Raw genomic sequence first — 11631 nt, 5'->3', positions numbered from 1 at the left:
CCAATGGTGCGGCGGCCAACGGCTTCGACCGCTGCCACCTGCACGAGGGCGAGGCACGCCTCCTCTATGAGGCCGACTACCCGGGCGTGGTCGGACATGCGGGTGCCGGGCACCTGAAGGCTCAGCGTCGGCGGCGTCCCGGTGCCTCCAGCGCCCACCGGAGCTACTCGGTGCACCGAAATCAGGCGCATCCGGTCCTTGCTGCCGGAGTTGGCGCTGAACCAGCCGAGGTACGCCCCTGACAGCAATGCGTTGTGCACGGGAGTACATCGAGGCCGGCAACACGCCGCGCCTGGAGTACCCGGCACCCCTCCTTCTCTCGTCGCCATGGTAGCTCCTAGACGCCACGTCGAATGGAGACAGCGACATGCTCATCATTGGGCTCCCTCTCCTCCGGATCGCTAGCGGTCCGCCCCGTCAAGCCGGAGCCACAGGAGACGTTGCTCAGGCGCCGCACCTGCGGCGGCGCCCTCGCCATCAACGAGGGCGGCCGTGGCCCCTCTCCTCCCTCTTCCCGCCTCGTCGGGCCAAAGACCGAGCCGGGGCTTCTCCCCGTGAAGGAGCACGAGGCCATGGCCGCCGCCGACGAGGCCGCCCTCAAATGGGCGCGGGAGGACTACGTCTGCGAGAGATGGCACACCAGCGCCGCGCCCTTGAGGAGATCGCCGCTTGACGCCGCGGACGCACGACAGCGACGAGGAGGCGCCAGGTCCGTCCAACCCCCCACGCATCGGCGTCCTGGTCACGGGTGCAGCAGGGACGGTGGCGGCATGCAGGGTGGCGGCGGCGACGACGATGACGACAACGGCAGCGATGGCGACTACACCAAGTTCTGTAGGCTGCTCGGCATGTAGAAGGCGGGCAGCGGCGACGGCTTTAGTATTTAGTTGTTTTTAGTTGTAGTAGTATTTAGTTGTTTCTAATTTATGTTTTCAGTTTTTGTACAAATATCAATGAAATCGTCTAATTTGGCCGAATTTATGTTGCGGTTGATCGAATTTCGGTCAAGTTTAGTTTTCAAAAAACAGCGTCTGGAGCGGGGGCTCAAAAACCTACCGCCCCCACGCTAAATTTATCTGGTTTACCCCCAGACGGCGCTATGTCAAGTCCCTTAGAGGCCGAACAGTTGCTGCTTGCCCGCACGCGGCGATATGTCAAGCCCTTGGAGGGCCAAACGGCTAGAGATGCTCTTAACACAAACTGAACGATGTGGCGGTGGCTAGCGGCAGTCCTGCACTAACAGTCCTACCTGTTACTCTAACTAGATGACCAGTTGTGCCAAATGGCACAAAGACCCGTTTAAAACCATGTTCGAAAATATTTGCATTTTTCAATAACCATATATTTGAGTACAATTGGTAAGAATTTATACCCATATATAAAGGAAATTAAATGCAAATATTTTTTAAGGTAATAATGCCACAAATTAGATCTTCGGTAGGTCAAGATAGTTGAGGCTACAATTAGAAATTCCGAGTAGCTGTAGACTTGCATTAAAAAAAGAGTAAACACAAGTGACACAATAAAATGTACTTAATACATGAACTCTGAACATTGTGTACACGAGAAGTTAATAGAAATAGTAGTCAATTACATCATATAATTTGGTTCTATACTCCTTTTGTTCATATGTATTAGTTGGCTTGGGGGGCGAATGAAGCATCAAACCAAAAATAAATAAATGAAAATCATCTTGCTTATGAGCCTGTATACCTGGAGCTACAAAAAAAGCCCATTTCTTCAGCAAGCCACACCCCTCGCAGCCACTGCCAAGGGAACCGCTGTTTCTGCCAAGCCTCCATGGCAATTCATCTACTGGTCCACAGCTGTAATTCCTCTCGAAGCATAAACAATAAACAAATCCAGTTTTGATCTTCATAGCTCTAGCAAAAGTGTACAATCACCATTGTTCAGGCAAATGATGAGTGATTCATGAGAAGCCAAGTGCCACTTGATATAATAGAGAAAACAACTAATCTGCTTCTGCCAAGCCTCCATGGCAATTCATCTACAAAATAATACTCTGCTTAAAAACAATGACCACTACCAATTGGAAATGTAGCATCTACAGATGAGCTACAGAGAAACCTATAAATTTTCAGAAACAATGATGTCACTGACAGCAAAAACAGCATGGAAAACCTGATCAGGTAACATGCATAGTTTTTCCTGATCTCCTAAAATGTATTCAAGTACATCCTTGCATAAAGGGCAACCCTTTGTGAAATTCTCAATAGCATATTTAATTCTCTCAGAAAGACCTGCCATGCATTTGGATAATGGATAACATAACAAATGATCAGGTCGTGAACAATAATCTCACGAGGCAAGTGACACAAGTGCACTTATGTGCATTAGGAGTAGGAGGCATCTTGAAGCACTTATCCTCAATGAGCCTTGAATACAGTGTTGGGAGAGTGAGTCTAGGGGTGCAGAAACATGTACTAAGATGCCTGCACACGCCTCACCAAGTATTATCTAAGAGACTTCTGGCAAAAAAAGCACTCCCTCCGTCTCACAATATAAGACATTTTTGCAAGCTAACATAGCTTGCAAAAACGTCCTACATTATTCGGACGGAGGGAGTATTATCTAAGAGACATGAGCTAACTGTTCCCATCAAGTATGCATCGGAGGAGGGAGAGTGGAGGCGGAGCAACACGGGAGGGTTTCCTCCTCTTGGTCAGCCAGCGTGGTACCGCTAAATCGCCAGGTTTCATAATAAGGCAGGCCTGCTCAACATCCTGCAAAAAGAAAACTGGGTTACGCAATATTTCAAGTTATAGTGGGGAACATAAGATTCAAATGGGGACCTTCATAAAATTTGATAGCGTACCGATCAAGGGATCATCCTTTAAATGGAAAGATGGATTTTGCCATCAATCATATATTGTTAGCACCCGTCTTCTCAGTTTGAGGTTTTAAAAGAGCCAAAATCATGAGAACATGAACAGAAAAAGAAACAAGATATTACCAGCACAGAACATCTAAATTTATTCCTCAAAGGCAAATAAATAACACATAGTTTCTCAAGCACAACCTCTGAAATCTAAATTTACATTTATGTAGATGTAACACCAGTGACATATTTACTACAAATAGTACATAGCAATCAATTTTTTGCTACTGAAGTGTTGGATCGTAAAATAATGAGCCTTTTCTCTGAAATTAATGGTCGGGTGGGTGTTGGATCGTAAAGTGCAGTTATATTTCACAAAAGGCTCATGTGCATATATATTTGTAGAAGTGCAGTCATATATATTCACCAAGCATATCCCCTCTTCTCAGACCAAGATGGCACAATGAGGTATCATTTGTTTCCTAATTACACCGTAACCTGAATTCTGTGTGCATACGTGCATAGGGATATCCTGATATTATATATAATAACATCTAGTTTCTATCCGTCATAATTTTCTCATGAACAAACTGCTATAAAGATTAATCCAAATCTAAACTCTAGATCCCCATGAAAAAATTAAGTCTAAACTCCAGATTATAACCTGATACAGTAGTAGAAGTCCTTCACCATTTCATGTATGGATCACACTAATACAGATCTCACCAACCAAATCACGTACATTCATAGTCACCAGCATCAGAGCTCACCTGAGATTCAAAGGCAACACACACGAGGAAAGGAGACAAAACCAACACCTCCCAGCACCAGCAAGCCCAAGCTGCCCAACCCCTAACAGCGATAGAATAAACCGTAAGAAAAAGAGCTCGTTATCACACAGTCATTTCTTTGAACATATCACAGGCAAGTATGATGAAGAGACCAGACAGCAAAAATACATAGCTAACAAAACCAAATAATAGTAGAGCAAAAGGGAAGGTAAAGGATCAAGGAACAAATAGAACATCAAACCAGTAGACAAGGAACAACAGAAAATCAAATTGGTTGGCCTATGTTTTTTTTATCTATGACACTGTAAAAAAATGATACATAGTTCTAAGGGGGTTTACATAACCTAAAAAAGGAATTAGGGGACGCACAAAAACAAGATACTCAGACATTGCCTTGAAAATTATTCTGCAGCACCAAACATAAGCTTTACAACTCCAGTTTCATTTTATAACGAATTCCCGGTATTGGTAAAACTATTGTAGTTTCTTTTCTGGACCATGCACGAGGTTTTAAAATGCAGATTATTTTCATGTTAATCCCAGATAAATATCAAAGTTATTGCCTATTTTTATTAAGTGTTGAGCTAATCATTTTATCTTCGTGAGTTGTTTCCGCTTAAATTTAAAAGCATCTGAATGTACAATGACAGAAATAAAACAATTAAGCACAACCAAAAGCTACGGAGGCATTCTCTGGAAGCAATTTGTTTCCTCAACACTAAACAGTCAAATAAGAGGAAGATGGGAAAAATGCAGTGATAATTATAGTAGGTATTTTATTAAACCCAATATGTCTGCTCTGTATCTGTGAACAAGAAGAAAACAAGAAGAGAAAGGCAAGAACAAATCAACGCTTGAAGAACAAAATCAATCTGTTGGAAGAAGAGGCACATCCTTACCCTAACAGAACACAGAAGCAACGACTATAGCGAGGAAAGCCATTGCTCTCTGGCAAGCAGGTAGCAAGCAAGATGGCGGGTGACGACGTTCGACGATGGCTTGAAGAGACGGACGAAGAGGCGGACACTGGACGAAATGTCCTCACTGATATACCAAAAGGAGGCCAGGTTACCAATGAGCCCCGTTTAGGCATGTACCTTTCGGAAAAAACAACAAGGAATAAAATATCAAGGACATTGAACATAAAGAATCAAGAGTGTAGTATAGAAAGTTCGAAATAAATGTCACAAACAATTGGTTCTTTCTCAATAGACAACAAGCAGAACATAATGTAGAAATAAATCTTGCTTCTCTAGACCTTTAATCAAGCTATGAAGAACGTAATGTCGAAATGATAAATGCTGAAGAAGGAAATCACCACCATCCATGTATAATATGTGACTGAGGTTAATGCCCAGCAAAATACAAAAGCTTATATGCACATAGGAACATTAAAATCTATAGGTATTTCTTGGTACAGACCAGGCACCAGACCTACGGAATCTATGACAAAGCATGATACAATCTATTTCTGCACATGGAAATAAACACCATAATGAGAAGGTCAAATTTATAATCATCCATTGGTTGACAAAGTATATCGCAACCTCTGGATAAGACGGACACCATGCAAATGCGGCAACAACCAATCACTGAATCTAAACTTGTAGAAACAGTCACACATAGATTGCAGGAGTGAAAGAAGTACCTCTTAAGATTTTCAACACGATGCTCGACAGTCTCGGCCAGTCCACGGCAGGGCCTCCCTCAGCATCTCTGCACGCTTTGTTTCATCTTGTGAAAGACAACATTTTCCTATAAGGTTCTAGAATCCATATCAATACGGATAAATCATGACTATAAAATCTTGCCGAAATTGCTGAGAGCATCGCGTAATGCATCCTCTGTAAGGTACCAAACATCATGGATATCTTTTCTTAATCTTATGTTCCTGAAAAAAGGAAGCTCAGTACTATCAAAATCCTCAAAACATCAGACCAATAAATGGGGTTGAAACAAAACATAAGCAATCAAACTCTCATGCAAACCCATTGAGAGAAAATCTGTGTATATTCAGGCAAAGTAAACAATTTTTGTTGCTTAGGTGCCATTTCAAACAAATAATATTTAGAATTTATAACACAGATATATGATTCTTCAAGAGAAAATTTCACACAGGTCTATCTTCCCTGGAAGTACAGGTAAAATCAGATCACACGGACACATGGAGTTGCACAACAACTGCAACTTACATACAAAACCACTGGCACCAAAAGCATGGTCAATTTAAATCTATAAAGTCTGTCGCACTGCAGTTTTACAACGAAAGAAATAGTAGTAACACCAGACCTATTCCCATGGAGATTAAATAGATGTAATGGAATAGTAGATTCAGAGCAAAAATATTATATTCGACTGCCACCCGTCTATTTATATATAAGAACGGTTATATTGAGAGATTTCCTGTCAGAAATGGGCCTCACCTTCATGATGACTTTGTAGATATCCTCGGCAATCAGCGGGGACAGCAGCCCAGATCTCTCGTTGTAGTGCAGGTACATGTCCTTAATCCTGCATCCACAGCCCATAAGTTACAGTCCTAGAGAAATAACATCATGAAATGGTGCTTCTGAATTAAGGTCGAAAAGATAAATATATATAACAAAAAAGAGATATCAGATATATTGAAGCCGCCAAATGATCAAAGAGAGAGCACAACTCCGGAATTCTCAGTGCTGTAAAATTAATTATTGATTCTTATTTTAATGACTTAACCAGGTACGAGCACCCGTACTTGATCAACAACATAGCTAAAACCCCTAAATATTCATAAGAATCCTAAGAAAGAACACGTACATGCTAGCATGACAGATTGGTACCAGATCCTATGTTCTATTTCAAAGAGGCGCATCATCAAGCATTTAGCATCAAGAGAGATTAAACCAAGTGCCGGGAGGCACCTGCAGAGCAAGCGGCCCTCGTGGGGCGCTACAAGCGGCGAGTAGTCCAAACTCCTAAAAAATGTTCTCACAATGATCCAAACTCCTAGAAAACAATACATAAATTGTTTGCTTTAGCATATGACCCGTTCATTCTGAAGAGAATTCAAAATTGTCATACAAATTCTTGCAATTCTTTCTACTGTACTGAGCATGTAAAATCAATGATATTAGTATATGTATTTCATTCTCTTTCTCTAGCTAGAAATCTCCAATCTGGTGTTTCAAGACACTAATCAAAGTACATTATGGAAGAAAAGAAACCCGCTGCCTCTGCACTATTCCTAGCGACACTATTGTACAAACAAGCGACGACCAATGAAGGAAGCGGACGCTGACGGGGATGACAAACCCAAGTCAGGGAAGGATGACAGTCAAATAGATATCCCCTCTCTGCTGCTGCTCACATCCGTTTCATATGTATATATATGCTATGCACCCAACTCTTAACTCGAGCATTGCCCGCTGCTGAACCTGCACATGAAAAGGCTGACAAATGCTCTTATTCTTGTTCTGCCTCATGCAACATTTCCGACTAACCTACAACTCAGTGTGTAAATTATGAAAAGCAAATATGAGGAATGATGGGGGAAGAAGGTTTCAGCTAACCTGGAGAGGGACACCATGGCACCGCCAAACAAGTGAGTTATTTGTACAGCAACACGACTCGGTGTAGGAATCAACCCAAACAATATATGCATAAGTATGGTGCACAGTAACTATGGGGAAAATGCAATCAAGACTTATGCTACATAGATCTGATGGACTGATCGAATTACCCTAAGAATTTATCTGAAAACATCCATACTTAATATGGTATGTACATTTGTAGCAAATGTTTATTGTTTTCAAACAACAAACAGATTGAGTGTTCGGCAGTCAGCACAATATAATATCCACTAAATTGGCTGGGATGTTGTCTGCTTCCTGCTAGCATGAAACTTACTTTCTCTTTGGAGAGCAGGAGGAGGACATTCTCTGGCAGTGACACAATGTCGCGGAGGCCATCGGTCTCCAGCATGGACAACTTGTGGAAACCCTCGGACTCCGCAGATGATCTCACCACCCCTCTCTGCTAGTCCAGGCTAATCTCTACAGATCACAAAACACAAAACCAAGAACTGCTTATAATAAACCAAGATGCGGAAATCGAGAAATCCACACAAGCGGCAAGTGTAGCAAAGCCCACCATCCTCCTCCTCCCCCTCGTCCTCGTTTCTGCGACCCTGGAGGATCTGCGGTTTGCCCTCCTCGAAGAGCAGCGGCTCGAAGACGCCTAGGTACTCGTCCACCGAGGCGTAGCTGTTCTTCACCTCCTGCAGCCCCTTGTCCTTGTCCGCGCCCTGCCCGCCCCAGCACAGAGAAGGAGAGGAGGAGACCCCCCCGCCGTCGGGCTTGTCCACCGACATGGATTTCTCTCCGCTGCGGCAGGGGTTTGGGGCGGCGAGGCGGCGACAGCAGGAGCGGAGGCGGCGGCGGCGGCGACAGGAGGAGGAGGCGGGTAAGAGAAGAGGCAGGAGGGGGAGGAGAGTGCGGGAGCGGAGGCGGCGACATGAGGAGGAGGCGGGGAAGAGAAGAGGCAGGAGGGGGAGGAGAGTGCGCGAGCGGGCGACGGCTAGGGTTTGTCCACGGGTGGGTTGAGTTTTATATGCTGCGCGTGAAATGACTAAAATGCCCTTGGCGGGGCACGGAATTTACAGGCGGTGGCACGAGCAATTTCAAGGCGACGTGGATGGCCTCGTCCTGCCTATGACTTCTTGAGGGTTTATATGTTCAATGCTTCAGGAGAGTTTTCCATCGAGCTCGCTATAAGCGAGATATAACCTTTGCGGAGCCAGAGCCCGTCGCTGTCGACGTGTACAGGCCCATCTGCCAAGGCTTGCTTTGTCCTTTCACCGTTACCGTGGATGCTTCAGTGCTGCTCTTAAAAATAACTTACGCAGCCACGCCCAGTTCAAAAGAAAAATAAAAGAAAACGCGAGCAGCCACGCGAGATGTCGCATTATTTGCGAGGGAGGGGGCACGCAAACGTTCAGCCACAATCTCGATCGAGTGCTGGACCGTGATCATACAGGGCCAAGCTCTCGCCTTCCTCCTAAACTGTATGGCCAAGATGCGTTGTGACATGTCACCTTAGTTTAGATATTTCTGTGATGGCAGTGTGCTACTATAGCATGACGTTTGCTTGTGCCTTTCTCAAAGCATTGCTGATTTTTTGTTCAAAAGGACCATCTGCGCGGTGCAATTGATAAAAAAGACTACCTTTGAGTCAAATTGCCAGAAAAGACTACCTGGTTTGTGACGGCAAACTCGGCAGCGGACACGTGGCGCCTGCCGCCACGCGCCGTGGCGGCAGCACCTGCCGCCACAGGCCCAGGCGGCAGGTCGTCTGTCACAGGAATCGGCTAGAACACAACGGAACGGGAACTGCGATGGACTGCTGGCCGGCGGGCCATGCCGCCACGCCCAGAGGCGGCATGTACTGCAGCAGCCCCGCGATGGTTAATCAGGACGTACGGCAAGCACATGCATGCATGGCAGTGTAGGCCCAAAAGCTACAGCGGTAAATCCAACTAGCGACTAATACAATGGTGGATTGTTCAGCTAGGCAAAGCTGCACTGCACTGCACGCACCTCTCCCTTGCGCATGCACTCCGGTCAGGCGACGAGGCGTGATCAGCTCAGCGCAGCTATACACGGCCCGTGCTCCAGTCGAACTCGCGGCCTCAGCAGCACTGCCGCCTCCTGGTGTGGCGGCTGGGCCCACCACTGATCCCGTTCCGTCTTGTTCTGGTCGCTCCCGATGATTTCCTGTGACAGGCCACTTGCCGCCTGGGACCGTGGCGGCAGGGTCTGCTGCCTTCGCGTGTGGCGGCAGACGCCACGTGTTGGCTGGCGCGCCTGCCGCCACGAATTAGGTGGTCTTTTTTGGCAATCTGATTTAGAGGCGGTCTTTTCTGTCAATTGTACTGGGTAGGTAGTCTTTTTAGACAAAAATTCAGCATTGCTAGCCAAACAAAAGGTATGGATGGAGTTACGCGTGGTCGATCAGCCTTGTCCACGTTGGAGGTTGGTCGCACCACACGGCATCCTACCATCAACCGGAATTCGCCATCAACTCAAACTCAGGCGTCCAAGTCGGCCAAGAGTGCCATGTCGCGCCTCGCTAAAAAAATGAGTGCCATGTCACGTAGTCATGCTCTTCCAAAAAAAGTGTCTGTATCGCACGAGTGCAAAAATGGCGACGTAATCCCCACCCTCCTCCTGAAATTGCTGTTGTCCGTTGAAATTTAACCAAATGAGGCTCCCTAAGATAATTTTGAAGGAAAACATATATCCAACAAAATGATATCCTACCTGAGAGTAGGCTCAGATTTCAGATTCTCAAAATATATTCAGGAGACATACCAACATTTTCGCACCAGGAAGCATGCGCTTGGGCATGCACCTTTGTGTTTCGAGATACAGCCCCTACATCTATAGTGAATTTATACTAATGATACATATGTTGTATACTTTTCGCAAAAGAAAAACACCAAAAAAAATCGTAAATTCAAACGTTAATTATGCAAAAACATGAGATTTGGATTGGGTGCAATAAAAAACCTCATAGCATAACACTGAAACTTTTAGAGTCTGGTGTAAATATAACCAAAACCTCGCTTCATTATCCCAATCACAACCAAATTGACACAACAACACGCTGGACCCACCGGTAAAGATGGTTGGTCCCCCGGCCTTGGCATGGATCGTTGCACACATCATTCAATTAAATATTGCAACATTTTAAAATGACCAACAAAGTCTCAAGAGCAAAACAAAATCCTAGAGAGCTAATCGTAGGCGTGGTAGCTGTAGCATTTGCAGGTCAGTAAGTAAATAATAATCATGTTTTGGTAAATATAGGATATGCAGCCCGATAACTAAATAATAACCATGTTGATAATTATAACATGTTTACTTTGATAAGTACATAATTGATCAGTTGATAACTACATGCAGTCTCCCTTCGCCGTCCCCTCTCGCATGAAGTACTACGAAGATGTAGTCGGGTTCCACCTCGAGATGCCCCGCCACCTACACTTTGCAAACATACGCTACCTCTCAGACTGCATCTCCTATACAGGACCGTAGATCCACCAGCAACACCCTCACCACCGTCGGACCGTCTTTGCCTCTTTGGGATGCTTTACTTTCTCAACATGAAGTTGAACACAAGAGAACCCCCATGAGAAAAAACCTGAAGAGTTCTCTTTACTAAATATGATAGTAAATTAGGGTCAAATTGATTAGTTTTCTGCTATTTGACAATAACTGAAGTTTGTTGAGTTGGTTATTGGGCCAACTGACTTCTATGGAGTGCTGGGTTGGAATCCTATGCAAATACATAATTTTTCACCTTCTGAGAATTAGTTTTTGGTCGATCTACGTGATAAAACTGGATTCCCATAACAATCCGCAAAGGAATCTATGAAAAAAAAAGAAACAAAATCAGTGTGGGAACAGAGCGTGCTGGGAGTAACGCAACTTGAGAAAAGTACATGAAAGAAAACTAATGGGAATTTGAGAAACGCAACTTGAGAAAAGTACATGAAAGAAAACTAATGGGAATTTGAGAACGTGGGCAAGCGGGACGGGTGCGTGATCACAATCCAAGGACCACCAAGTAATTGTGTTATAGCCCTAGATTTGGAACACATTTGGAAGTTAACTTTGTCGTGTATTAATAAAAAAGTTATATTAAAATTGAGACACTTATTTTAGGTTGAGGGTGGAGTTAGTAATTCCTTATATGCGAAGTATTTTGAAACATAGATAGTTTATTGACTTGAAAAATACACCCCAACAAACATCATAGTTGGCTAAAAATAAGGGCAACGATAGGCGCCGGTGCGCCGGCCGAAAGTTCTGCCGGTCACTCGGTAGCCGTACGATCTGCGCTCCTGTAATCGTCTGATTCTCCCCCAAACTCGTCTCCTTCCTCGCGCTGAACGCGCGCCCCTCTGTGACCGGCGAGGTGCATGATTCCCGGCCTGGAGATGGACACGATGGCCATGTTCGT

At 44.8% G+C, this 11631-nt stretch overlaps 1 long non-coding RNA gene across 9 annotated transcripts; it reads right to left on the bottom strand.

The window, feature by feature from the left end:
• Positions 1–2227: 2227 nt before the first annotated feature.
• On the bottom strand, positions 2228–8107 carry LOC119302525. Of its 9 annotated transcripts, XR_005147627.1 has the most exons (9): positions 7759–8107; positions 6922–7661; positions 6531–6615; positions 6054–6141; positions 5279–5521; positions 4530–4727; positions 3610–3691; positions 2837–2904; positions 2228–2744 (listed from the first exon to the last, which is right to left on the bottom strand). It is a non-coding gene; the product is annotated as an uncharacterized LOC119302525 (long non-coding RNA). The 9 variants fall into 9 exon arrangements; XR_005147623.1 differs by having other exon boundaries at positions 6531–7661; XR_005147624.1 differs by having other exon boundaries at positions 6054–6615.
• Positions 8108–11631: the final 3524 nt, after the last annotated feature.

This window comes from Triticum dicoccoides, chromosome 5A, assembly GCF_002162155.2.
Source record: "Triticum dicoccoides isolate Atlit2015 ecotype Zavitan chromosome 5A, WEW_v2.0, whole genome shotgun sequence".
NCBI lineage: Eukaryota > Viridiplantae > Streptophyta > Magnoliopsida > Poales > Poaceae > Triticum > Triticum dicoccoides.
This window is presented reverse-complemented; position numbering and strand designations above follow the sequence as displayed.